The following is a 14,160-nucleotide window of genomic DNA, read 5'->3' as shown; positions in this document are numbered from 1 at the left end:
TCCCTGATAGTTTGAGGCTGTACATGAGCTAGAATATAATTACTTGGTGCAATCATTCTTCAGTAAACGCAAATGGCTGGAGTGCGTTGGGCCTGATCTTATGAGGTATGATTGAGCTTTCTGCTTTTTGTTATTTTGCTTAATAAAAGATCAGTAAAACAAAAGTAGCATTCAGTAGCAGCACTTAGCTTTTCAGAAGATCTTTTGCCCAAAACTAGCTAGGTCAGCAGCACTACTGCACAATTTTCTGCTGCACAGTAAGAGTTTTCAAATTCCGATGCTGAAAATGCCATACATGGAGATACAACGCATAGAGCAGAGATATGTAAGAAACTTTCCAGGTTGTGAAAGCATTTTCTCAGAACTAATAAACCCAACCAAATGGTTGATGGCTGGTCTCGGGCTGGGGGAAAAAAGCTACCCAAAGGGAAATGTGCACCGACTAGCATTAATTTATCTGTGAGCCAACTGTTCCATATTAAAGGCAGTCAACAGAAAATGCTTTCCTAGAGGACTTAAATAGGCTTGCGTTCAATTTGAAAATAATTCATTGTGTTAATTTCTTATTAAAATTATGTCTTCATAACAGAAGGGCAGAGTTTACTCTTATTTCATGGGTAAATTTTTAAAATTGCATAATTTAACAATGTAGAGTTTTTTCCTTTTTAAATATCCATAATTAGTGATGAAATCACAGTGTAGCATATACTTGCTATGGCTGAAATGTTTGCTCATTTGTATTATTCAAAATGTTATTCTCCATGAGTAGTTATTTTTTTAAAAAGATATCGATAATTTTATCAGCAAATATTAGGGCTGTGGGTCAAATGATACTCAGAGAACACATGAAATTTCTATGCGCTGCCTTTGCTTTACAGAATATTTTCATATTTAATGGTAGGGTCTTCTTAAAATATTCAGTATTGATTGAAGTTCTAAAGCTATTTAAATATTCCATTAAAGTTCATCAAAGAAAAATATGAGCACTATAATTTAGTACAAAAAGGTTGCTACTAATACATGAAAATTGGTGTATCAAAAATAATGATAGTGATGCAGTTGCTTATAGGAGATAATGTTTTAGAAGTTGCATCAAATGGCTAGCTGTTTTATTTGCTAGGTCAAATGAGACGAGTCTAATTTATCTAATGCTGTTTGTCTCTTATATGACGAAAGCCTTGTGTATTTAGGAAGATACAGGTTTGGGCAATAAAGCAGGGGCCTACCTAAATGGGCCCAAGCAGTTAGTGAAAGGCCATTTCCATGGCAAGAAAAAGAAGACCTTTTACCAAAAGGGAAAATCTACATGATAGTTTATAAATTACAAGGAAGAATATTTAAGGTCTAAGAATGAATCCTCTGTCCAGTAGTAAAAGGCAAAACAAAACAAATGAAAGAGATTATCACCGTCAGGAGAGCTTTAACCAGTAATTTATCCCAAGAGCTCCAAATATTAAAAATATTTAGTTTCTAGGGACTAGAAACTAAAAGGAATAGAAAGAGGAGTATAATAGTTTCATCGTCATCACAACTTTTTAGTGTTGACTGTCCAAATTGCTTCAATTTTTACATAAGAGAAGAGATCAGTGGAAGGGGAACTGGTTACTGATTCTGGGAGACATAGAATATGTGACTTTGGAAAAAGCATTTATTCACCCTTGGCCTCTATTACCTGAGAGGTAAAATAGAAGGTTTAAATTCAATGACTCAAATCTGTCTTTTCCTCCAGTATTCTGAGCCTCTTGGCCATTCTAGTGTTGGGGCTCCCAGTTCAGTGACATAAAGAAGAGGCACCTCTTTCAACCTAGGGTTGGTCCAGCAGTCTGAGGTTCCCCAGACACATTTATGGTCCAGAAACACAAAAGAAGAAACACCAGCTTGTGGCAAAATAATCACTGAAGCAGGAACTTTTAAAAAGCATATAGTACCCCAAACTCAACTTCAAAGCCAGACAGAACAGCAAGGTGATATTACTGTAAGTGATCCCCAGTTCCATATATCATTCTGTAGTTTAGCTTCAAGAAAGACTTTTTAGATCACAGCAAGAAAAATTAACCAAATGTTCAGAGAAACTATCCATTACTGAGAATAGATGACGCTTTACAGAGTTGACTGATTGGCTTAACTGACATCTCATTCACTTTTGCACACAATCATAAAGTAACAGTTTTCCTACACATTGTCAGTGTGTAAGCCATTAGTTCCCAACTAAACCAGGAGACCTGTTTTAAAAATGAACCTGAGAAGAACCATTTCATATTATATCATTTTTTTTTACACAGTAGAGTAATATGGCTTCATGTTTGCCAAAAGCGTTATCATGTTGGAGCCAAGAAAACTAACAAATAAATTGTTATTCTACTGTAAAATTAATCTTGAATGAAGGAATTCAGATGGTCATAAGTAAACATTTTCCCAGGCTTTATTCCAAAATCAATAGTGAAGTTTGATGTAAAGACTAAATGTATAGATACCCTATCACCTACCTCAATTCAACACGTTTCAAGAAGCTGAAGTAAATAAATTGTATGAAAACTACACATCTGTAGCACTCATTATCTCCATGGGCACTCAGCCCATGTCCTGTTATGAGATGAAAGGGGTTTGGTAGAGTTGAAAGAAAATTTGCAAATATGTCACAGAGCTCACCTTTTCCTCTTACATATGACTGGTTGGCACTAAATTATTGGGCCCTTTGTCCCATCATGGGTATCCTTCATCACCACCATCCAGGCCTCAAAGCTGCTTTCCTTCTTGCAAAAGTGTCTTGATATCCCTTTCCAAGAATTTCTCACAGCAGGGAGTTGAAATCAGAGAACTAGAGTCTGACCATTCCAGGTTACACAGGTTCCTCTTGCTCCCAAAAGGAATGAAAGGTTACTGATAAACGAATGAATTCATTAGGAATACCTATAAGAATGGATAGAAAACAATCTTCCTGTCCTCACTTCCAATTAAAATTGGAACAAGACAAAGATTTGCATGGCCCCTATGAGGATGACATATAAATTTGTGAAGTATTCCATATTTTGGGGAGGTACAGGCTTTCAGTTATGGAATTAATAAGTCATGGGAATAAAAGCACAGCACAAGAAGTATAGTTATTGGTATCATAATAGTGATTACCTAGGAGAGAGGAGTTAAGATGGTGGAGTAGTATGAGGACCCTAAGCTTGTTTCGTCCCTGAAACTCAGAGAGATCAGTGTCAAGCCATTTTGAACACCTAGGAAATTGATCTGAGAATTAATGCAACAATCTGCATAATTGGAGCCAGAGAACTTGGCAGGTACGTAGTGCAGACAGGTGAATTGGGGGAGAGAAAAGCCGTGCAGCCATGGAGGGTAAGGAGCCATTTTCTCAGAGAGAGGACAGAGAGAGAAAGAGAAAGGGGGAGAGTGCAGCATATCGGAGACTGCACAAGAAAAGCAGCTGGAGAGAAAGAAAGAGAGAGTGAGAGTGAAAACACTCGCAGGGGACTGGACAAAAAAATCTGTTCCCCAAAACCAATGATGGGGGAAAGAAGAGGGTTTCAGTGCTACCAGGATTCTATAAACAGTGGTGCAAAGAGTCTGAAGTTTCAGAACTCAGCATCTGGTGGTGCTCTGGTGAAGAAGCAAGGCAAATCCCCAGCAGCAGGCAGCATGGTCTGAGGGGTGTGTGTGCCACACAGGGACAAGTGGTTCTCCTGATTGGGGTACATTTGGTAAAGGCCTTAAGACCTCTCCACAGGCAAAAGTCCTGGCAGACCACAGAGAGCAGACATGTTTACTGATATTGGAACAAAGACACCAGAGGGCAGCAAAACTAGGCGCCAGCTGTGTGTTGTGATTTGCCATATACTCTGGGCCTCTGCTGCTGCACGACTACATGCACATTTTCTGGGACAAGCCAGCACCTGGCCATTGCTTGGCAAGACCCTCCCCCAGAGAGTCAGTGCGGGTCTAAGCTGCAGGGGTCTCTGAAGTGTGAGGTTTTGAAACATTGCCCCATCTGAGATAAAATTCTGGAGGGAGGTGCCACCTGGCAAGCAGACAGCTTGGACATGGACAAGGTAGAGGCAGGAAACAGACAGAGGCCTAGACAAAGGAGGGGTGCTTGATTGTGGGTCGATAAGGGTAACTTTTATTACTTAAAAAGTTTTAAATTTTTTTAACTTTTTTTTTTCCTTTCTCTTTTTTCTCTTTTCTATCAAGTTTCTCTCAACAAGCAGACTGACACATACCTAGGATCTAGCTTCCTTTATTTGATTTGTTTTGCTTTTAATTTTTAACGTTTATTTTTACCAACAAATGAGTCCAGGGTTGGATGGCTTCCCACGGGAATTGTACCAAATTCTAAAGAAGAGTTAATACTTATTCTTTTGAAGCTGTTCGAGAAAATAGAAGTGGAAGAAAAACTTAAAAACTCATTCTATGAGGCCAGAATTATCTTGATTCCAAAACCAGATAAAGACCCCACTACAGATCAATTTCCCTGATGAACATGGATGCAAAAATTCCCAACAAGATACTAACAAACTGGATCTAACAATACATTAAATAATTATCCACCATGATTGAGTGGGATTTATTTCTGGGATGCAGGCCTGGTTCAATATCTGCAAATCAATCAATGTGATACATCACATTAATAAAGGAAGGATAAGAACCACATGATCCTTTCAATAGATGCAGAGAAAGCATTTGGCAAAATACAGCATTCTTTCTTCATAAAAACCCTCAAGAAAGTAGGGATAGAAGGATCATACATCAATATCATAAAAGGCATATATGAAAGACCCACTGATAATATGATCCTCAATGGGGAAGAACTAGAAGCTTTCCCCCTAAGGTCAGGAACATGACAAGGATGTCCATTCTCACCACTGTTATTCAACATAGTGTTGGAAGTCCTAGCCTTAGCAATCAGACAACACAAAGAAATAAAAGGCATCCAAATCAGCAAGGAGCAAGTCATACTTTCACTCTTCACAGATGACATGATACTCTATGTGGAAAACCCAAGACTCCACCAAAAATTTGCTAAAACTTATACAAGAATTCAGAAAAATCGCAGGATATAACATCAATGTACAGAAATTGGTTGCATTTCTATCCACCAATAATAAAGCAGCAGAAGGAGAAATCAAGGATCAATCCCACTTACAATTGCACCAAAAACCATAAAATACCTAGGAATAAACCTAAACAAAGACGTAAAAGATCTGTACGCTGAAAACAGTAGAAAGCTTATGAAAGAAACTGAAGAAGACACAAAGAAATGGAGAAAGATTCCATGCTCCTGGATAGGAAGAACACATATTGTTAAAATGTCGATACTACCCAAAGCAGTCTACATATTCAATGAAATCCCTACCAAAATAACACAAGCATCCTTCACAGAGCTAGAACAAACAATTCTAAATTGTGTATGGAAACAGAAAAAAACCTGAATAACTAAAGCAATCCTCAAAAAGAAAACCAAAGTCGGAAGCATCACAATTCCAGACTTCAAGCTGTGTTACAAAGCTGTAGTGATTAAAAGAGTATGGTACTGGCACATAAACAAACACACACCTCAATGGAACAGAGTAGAGGACCCAGAAAGGGACCCACAAACTTATGGCCAACTACTCTTTGACAAAGCAGGAAAGATTATCCAATGGAAAAAAAAACAGTCTCTTCAGCAAATGGTGTTGGGAAAATTGGACAGTGACTTGCAAAAGAATGAACCCAAACCACTTTCTTATTCCATACACAAAATAAACTCAAAATGGATGAAAGATCTAAGTTTAAGAAAGGAAATCATCAAAATTCTAGAGTAGAAAACAGGCAACAACCTCTTTGACCTCGATCACAGCAATCTCTTACTAGACATTTCTCTAGAGGCAAGGGAAAGTAAAGCAAAAATGAACCACTGGGACTTCATTGAGATAAAAAACTTCTCACAACAAAGGAAATAATCAACAAAACTAAAAGGCAACCAACAGAATGGGAGAACATATTTGCAAATGACATATTGGATAAAGGGTTAGTATCCAAAATCTATAAAAAAATGTATAAAACTCAACACCCAAAAAACAAATAATCCAGTGAAGAAATGGGTAAAAGACATGAACAGACACTTTGCTAACAGACACATGAAAAGATGCTCAACAACAGTCATCATCAGGGATATACAAATCAAAAACACAACAAGATACCACCTCACACCTGTCAGAATAGCTAAAAGAAACAACTCAGGAAACAACAAATGTTGGCAAGTTTGCAGTAAAAGGGAAACCCTTTTGCACTGCTCGTAGGAATGCAAACTGGTGCAGCCACTTTGGAGAACAGTATGGAAGTTCCTCAAAAAGTTAAAAATAGAGCTACCCTACGACCCAGCAATTGCACTACTAGGTATTTATCCAAAGAATACAAAATTGCTTATTCGAAGGGGCATATGCACCCCAAGGTTTATAGTAGCACTATCAACAATAGCCAAATTATGGACAGCCCAAATGTCCATTGACTGATGAATGGATAAAGAAGATGTGGTATATGGCATATATATATGGCATACACACACACACACACACACACACACACACACACACACACTGGAATATTACTCGGTGATCACAAAGAATGAAATCTTGACATTTGCAACAATGTGGATGTCACTAGAATGTGAATCTAGAAAGAAATCTCATTTTACTCATATGTGGAATTTAAGAAACAAAACAGATGAACATAGGGGAAGGGAAGCAAAAACAATATAAAAACAGAGAAGGAGGCAAACCATAAGAGATTCAAATGCAGAGATCAAACTGAGGGTTGGTGGAAGGGTGTTGGGTAGGGGGATGGGCTAATTGGGCAAGGGGCATTAAGAAGGGCACTTGTTGGGATGAACACTGGGTGTTATATGTAAGTGATGATTCACTAAATTCTACTCCTGAAACCATTATTACATTATATGTTAACTAACTCAGGTCAAAATAAAAAAAAAAATTTAAATGGTATTGTAATAGTGTTGTGTTGTAACAGTGTCTTATGGTGATGGTAGCTACATTTGTGGTGAGCATAGCATAACATATAGACAAGTTGAATCATTATATTGCACACCTGAAACTAATGTAACATTGTGTGTCAACTATACTCAGATTAAAAAAAAAAAGTTTAAAAAAAGAATCTTCTTCTTAAGTCCTCTGAATTTAGAATCCTCAATAGCTCTATGTTCTTGCCTAAAAATGAACTAACACGTAACTGAGAGCTCCATCACTGAGAAGTTGCTGAATCCAAAAGGACATATTTGTACTTAATCGCTCCCAAATCCTTACCACCTTACCCCAACTATGCCATTGATAGGGATGCTGAGGATCCTGAGAAGATGGTGGTGTAGGAGGACGCTGGGCTCACCGCGTGTCCTGCTGATCACTTAGATTCCACCTACACCTGCCTAAATAACCCAGAAAACCGCCAGAAGACCAGCAGAACGGAGTATCCGGAGCCAAGCGCAGACGAGAGGCCCACGGAAGAGGGTAGGAAGGGCAGTGAGGCGGTGCGCGCTCCACGGACTGGCAGGAGGGAGCCGGGAAGGAGGGGCGGCCCCCTGGCCAAGCAGAGCCCCCAAGTCTGGCTTGCAAAAGCGGAGGGGCCGGTCGGAGTGTGTTCCGACAGCAACCGGGACTTGACATCTGGAAGGTTATAAGCTAACAGCTCTGCTCGGAGAACGGGAGGGCTGGAGGACAACGGGAGGGAGAGTTGTTGAGCCCCGGACAACAGAGCGCAGCTTGGCAGGGAACAAAGGCACTCGCCAGCACCATCTTCCTTGCCCATCCCCCAGCCAAAATCCCAAAGGGAACCAGTTCCTGCCAGGGAACTTGCTTGCACCACGCAAACACCCAACGCTGTGCTTCTGCGGATCCATCCCTCCGGTGGGTCTGACTCCCTCCCGGTGCCGCAGGGCCCCTCCTGAAGCAGATCTCAGAAGGAAAAGCGAGCTGAGCCTGCCCCTCCCGCCCCTGTGCACCTTGCAGATCCACCCCAGCTAATACGCCAGATCCCCGAACCACAAGCCTGGCAGTGTGCATGTAGCCCAGATGGGCCACGCCACCCCACAGTGCATCCCACCCCTAGGAGAGGGGAAGAGAAGGCACACGCCAGTCTGACTGTGGCCCCAGCGGTGGGCTGGGGGCAAACATCAGGTCTGACTGCAGCCCTGCCCACCAAAGCAAGTTATTCAAGACAGCACAGGGGAAGTGCCCCCCAGTCCCGCACCACTCCCGGGACTATCCAAAATGACAAAACGGAAGAATTCCCCTCAAAAAAACGTCCAGGAAATAACAACAGCTAACGAACTGATCAAAAACGATTTAAACAATATAACAGAAAGTGAATTTAGAATAATAGTCATAAAATTAATCGCTTGGCTTGAAAATAGTATAAAGGACAGCAGAGAATGTACTGCTACAGAGATCAAGGGACCAAGGAACAGCCAGGAGCTAAAAAGTGCTATCGATGAGCTGCAAAATAAAATGGAGACAAACACGGCTCAGACTGAAGAGGCAGAGGAGAGAATAGGTGAACTAGAAGATAAAATTATGGAAAAAGAAGAAGCTGAGAAAAAGAGAGATAAAAAAATCCAGGGGGAAAATTAGAGAACTAAGTGATGCACTAAAGAGAAATAATCTATGCATAATTGGTATTCCAGAGGAGGAAGAGAGAGAGAAAGGTGCTGAAGGGGTACTTGAAGAAACAATAGCTGAGAACTTTCCTGATCTGGGGAAGGAAAAAGGCATTGAAATCCAAGAGGCAAAGAGAACTCCCTTCAGACGTAACATGAATCGATCTTCTGCACGACATATCATAGTGAAACTGGCAAAACACAAGGATAAAGAGAAAATTCTGAAAGCAGCTAGAGATAAACATGTTCTAACATATAAAGGGAGACCTACAAGACTCGTGACCGATCCCTCTACTGAAACTTAGCAGGCCAGAAAGGAATGGCAGGAGATCTTCAATGTGATGAACAGAAAAAATATGCAGCCGAGAATCCTTTATCCAGCAAGTCTGTCATTTAGAATAGAAGGAGAGATAAAGGTCTTCCCAAACAAACAAAAACTGAAGGAATTCGTCACCACTAAACCAGCCCTACAAGAGATCCTAAGGGGGATCCTGTGAGACAAAGTACCAGAGACATCGCTACAAGCGTGAAACCTATGGACATCACAATGACTCTAAACCCATATCTTTCTATAATAACACTGAATGTAAATGGACTAAATGCGCCAACCAAAAGACATAGGGTATCAGAATGGATTAAAAAAACAAGACCCATCTATTTGCTGTCTACAAGAGACTCATTTTAGACCTGAGGACACCTTCAGATTGAGAGTGAGGGGATGGAGAACTATTTATCATGCCACTGGAAGTCAAAAGAAAGCTGGAGTAGCCATACTTATATCAGACAAACTAGACTTTAAATTAAAGGCTGTAACAAGAGATGAAGAAGGGCATTATGTAATAATCACAGGGTCTATCCATCAGGAAGAGCTAACAATTATAAATGTCTATGCACCGAATACCGGAACTCCCAAATATATAAAACAATTACTCACAAACATAAGCAACCTTATTGATAAGAATGTGGTAATGGCAGGGGACTTTAACACTCCATTGATAGGGATGCTGATTAGGTGAAACTATTAAGAGACATTATGTGAATATAATAACATTGATCTCAACTTCTATATGAAATCTTAAGCTCTGAAAAATATTTTCTAGCCAGGCTGGAAATAGCTGGATCTCAACTCTTCATGTCAAAACAAAAACAAAACAAAAATATTTCATTCATTTATTTTCTTTTCATCGGTGGCAGTTTTTTTTTAAAAATGAATGAAAATTCTTTGATACTGCTCGCACAGAGGAGTCTGCTCTATGTCCCCTCTCCTTGAATCTGGGTAAATTTGTGGCTCAGTTATAACTAACAGAATGTAGAAATGATTCTGCAAGACATCCAAGGCTGGATCAGAAAAGATAACATAGCTTCTGTCTTGTTTACTGGTATACCTGTGCTTAGGGTTTGGAACTGCTATATAAGAAGTCCTATTTCTCCCAGACCATTATGCTAGAGAGGCCACGTGTAGTCACTTTAGTCAACAGCCCAGTGAGGCCTCAGCAATTCACACTCACTTGAGTGAGCCATATTAGACACTAGACATTGCTCAGTTGGTCTTTCAGATGAATGTAGTCCCAGCATCATCTGACTGCAATCACATGAGACTCACCAAGCAAGAATTGCCTGATGAGTCCTTCTCAAATTCCTGACCCACAGAAAAATTATGAGCACAAAGAAAATAGTTATTTTGATATGGGAAGTTTTGGGGTGCCTTGTTATGTAACACTTGTAAACAGAAGATATCTTTCCCTGAAAAAATTTACGGCAATTTACAAAGGTAGAACGACAGTAGGGTGGCATATATTAAAATTTACTTTCATCATACCACGCTTTTTTTTGAATTTAATATTCATATAATTTTTAGAAATGCAAATGAAAATATTTTGCTTGTTACTGGGTATAAATAAAGTAATATGTAATATATAATATGTAACTTTCCAAGATGTATTTATTGTCTAATTTATTTGCATATTTATTGGATGACAAATATAAGGGTATATTCCTTTAAATTAAACTATGATCTCCATATGAATCTTTTATTTTAACTGGGATAAAATTTACATACAGTGATTTTATGTGGAAAATTTGATGAGCTATGACAAGTGGGACATCCCCCATAATTACAGACCAATAATGATACGGAATATTTCAACCACTCCAGAAAGTTACCTGTGCCCCTTTTTGGGTCAAACCCTACCAACCACAGTTAACCACTGTTTTGTCTATTATTATACAGATTAATTTAGTCTGTTCTAGAGCTTCTATAAGTAGACTCATACTGTCCATATTACTATAGCTCATTAATATGTGTTCTCAATAGAGGTATCATCTCCAAAGGGTGAAAATTAGTTCTTGGTAATGGATGAAAAAAATCTTGGATATTACAATGGTGAATGACACCCTAAATTTCAACCTAATCTGAAAAAGTTTTATTACTTAAGATGTAATTTATCTTATTATGGAGAATTTTAATTTAACTTTCTTCTGGAAGAGGGGAATAATAATTTTTTAATATGTCAAAAAACACTGATCTATAGTAAACTTTGAAGTCATATAGGACGAGTCTTCCAAATCTGTTCTTTTGCAAGATTTTTTTGTCTATGCTAAGTCATTCATTTTCATATAAAATTTAGAATCTCATCGAATTCTATCAAAAATAATTTTGAGATGTTGTTTGGTATTACAGTGATTCTGTGGATCAATTGGGAGAATTGACATCTAAACAATATTGAGTCTTCTATTCCATGAACACAATCTTTCCATCTAATTCTTCTTTAATGTCTCACAGCAAAGTTTTATAGTTTCCAGCATATAAGACTTGCATTTCTTTTGTTAAAGTTATCCCTATGTATTCTATGTTGTTACACACTATTGGAAATGGTGTTTTTATATCTCATTTTATCATTGATTACTGCTAGTATACAGTAATAAAATGTATTTTCATACATTGGCCACACTTATTGGTGTGTGTGTGTTTGTGTGGGAAATGCAGTTTAGGATTATTTATATAACCAATTATATTGCCTGTGAATAAAGACAGCATATCATTCCTTTATTTGTTTCCAATCTTTATAGTTGTATTTCCTTTTGGTGTCATATTGCACTGGCTAGGAACCTCGAGTATAATGTTGAATAAAAGTGCACTGTTCCCAACTATAGGGGGAAAGCATTTTATAGTTTTTCATTAAATATAATGTTAATTATAGAGTTTTCATAGATGTTCTTTATCAGGTTAAGAAAATTTCCTTCTATTCCTGGCTTGCTGAGAATTTTTTAAAAATCATGAATGTGTATTAAATTCTTCTAAATTATTTTCCTGCATCCATTAAAGTGATCATAAGATTTTTCTCATTTATTCTGTTAATATGAAGAATTACACTGATTGGCTTTTGAAGGTAATCTAACCCTGTATTCCTGGAATAAGAACCACTTTTCCTTGATACATCCACCTCTTGTAACCTTTGATGAATTTAATCATCTAATTAAGAAGTTTTACATATATTTCTATGGGGAATATTAAAATAGTTAATTCATAAATTATTTAGAAATTAGTGCTTCAATTTATAAGTATTTAGGGGCTTTCTATATTCTTACCATTATTGATTTTAATTTAATTCCACTGAAGTTAGAAAACACATCTGGTAGGATTTAAATCCTTTGAACTTTATTCAGACTTATTTTATAGTCCAGCAAACCGTCTATCTTGGTGCCTATTCCACTTACATTAGACAAACTGTATTCTGCAATTTTCTGTAATGTTCTAAAGATATTAATCAGGTTAAGTTGATAAAGTCTTCTATGTCCCTAAAGATTTTTTTTTTTTTTTGGTCTACTTGCTCTATCAGTTATTGTTAGAAGAATGTTAAGTTTCTATCTGTAATTGTGGATTTGTCTTTCAATTTGATCAACTTTGTTCATGTGTGTTGAGGTTTTACTATTAGGTGCTCTGAAATCCCAGTCCCTCAGACCACAATCTGGAGTCACTTGGGCTAATATCATTACGCCATACCACACATCTGCCAACCTAAAAAAGGAGGTAAACTGAGGCAAGCTCAAAAAGATGAACTTATTCGGGAATAGCAGAGGAACTGAAATTTGGGACATGCAAACTGTAGCAAGGTATACATAAGTCTGCTAAAGTTTTGGGCTAGGCTGTTTTTATGGGCAGGGAATGTAAAGAGGGGAAAATTCAGTAGAGTCTGTTATAATAAAAACAAACGGAAATGGCTTTAAAAATTTCCCAAGCAGACAAAACTAGTGCAGTCATACAAGCAAAAGTTCAGTTCAGCTTGTTTCGGGAGGCCAAACCAACCTGGGTTGCTTCTTCCTCTTGCCTCTGTAAACCATAACCCAAACTTTCTAAAGTTTACCTGAGGCAATTCCTTATCATTTAAGAAAATTCCAAATATTACCAGTTTTCTGTAAATCAGGTATTTACAGGACATCTGTTTCTCAGTTCTTAAGCTGTTTTTCTGAGGGCACATGTGCTAAGATTTTTTTCATCCACTGGTTCCATGTTAGATTGAGATTCTTTATACATCCAAGTATTGTCAATTCTGTTGTTCTGGCTTCAAAATATATCCAGAATCCAACTGTTTCTCATCCCCTTCACTGTTATTGTGGTGGTCTAAATCATGGTATCCCTAATTGTTGCAAAACCTCTTATTGGGCCCTCAGTTTCTATCCACCCTATCATTTTTTCCTATACTCAATGGTGTTTTTAAAATTAAAATCAGACCTTGTTACTTCCCTGCTCAAATTACTCCATTGGTTTTCCATCTGTCTTATATAAAATCCAAATTTCTTATGATGACCCATAAAGTCCTATATGATCTGTTCCCTATTCCTACTTCATCTCCTATTACTTTTCCTCTCACTACATGGGCTCCTACCAACTGCTTGCTCTTCCTAGAGTACACCAGGCATGGTCCTGCTTCAAAGCTTTTGTATTTGATTTTCTTTCTGCCCAGAGGGCTCTATTCAAAAATATCAGCATGATACACTCCTTCTCTGTCTCTCTCTCTCTCCCATCTCATTCAGGTCGTTATTCAAAATATATCCTATTTAAAATGGATTTTATCTCCTTTTCTATTCTTCCTCGGTTTATTTTTGTTTTTTTCAATTTCACTTATCACCATCTTCAAAAAAAATTTTTTTTACAATTTATTTATTTTTGAGATAGAGAGACAGAGCACAAGTGGGAGAGGGGCAGAGAGATGGAGACAAAGAATCGGAAGCAGACTCCAGGCTCTGAGCTCCAAGCTGTCAGCACAGAGCCCAATGCGGGGCTCGAGCCCACAAACCCCGAGATCATGACCTGAGCCAAGGTCAGTTGCTCAACCGACTGAGCCACCCAGGTGCCCCCACCATCTTCAATATTATATTTGCTTATTATTTGTTTCTCCCACCAGCATGTAAATACAATGAGAACAGATATTTTTGTGGTATTTACTGTTGTGTGTTTAGCATTTGGAATAATTCTTGACATGTAATAGCCACACAATAAATATTTGTTGATGAAC

The 14,160-nt window shown here is 38.1% G+C and overlaps 1 protein-coding gene and 1 pseudogene across 9 annotated transcripts in view; one reads left to right on the top strand and one right to left on the bottom strand.

Annotated features, from left to right (window-relative positions):
* SNX7 (sorting nexin 7) overlaps positions 1-14,160 on the bottom strand; it is a 239,168-nt gene that overhangs the window by 61,643 nt on the left and 163,365 nt on the right. The window lies entirely within an intron of this gene.
* LOC113599662 (uncharacterized) lies at positions 2,940-3,032 on the top strand (annotated as a pseudogene).

Source organism: Acinonyx jubatus, chromosome C1, assembly GCF_027475565.1.
Source record: "Acinonyx jubatus isolate Ajub_Pintada_27869175 chromosome C1, VMU_Ajub_asm_v1.0, whole genome shotgun sequence".
Lineage (NCBI taxonomy): Eukaryota > Metazoa > Chordata > Mammalia > Carnivora > Felidae > Acinonyx > Acinonyx jubatus.
This window is presented reverse-complemented; position numbering and strand designations above follow the sequence as displayed.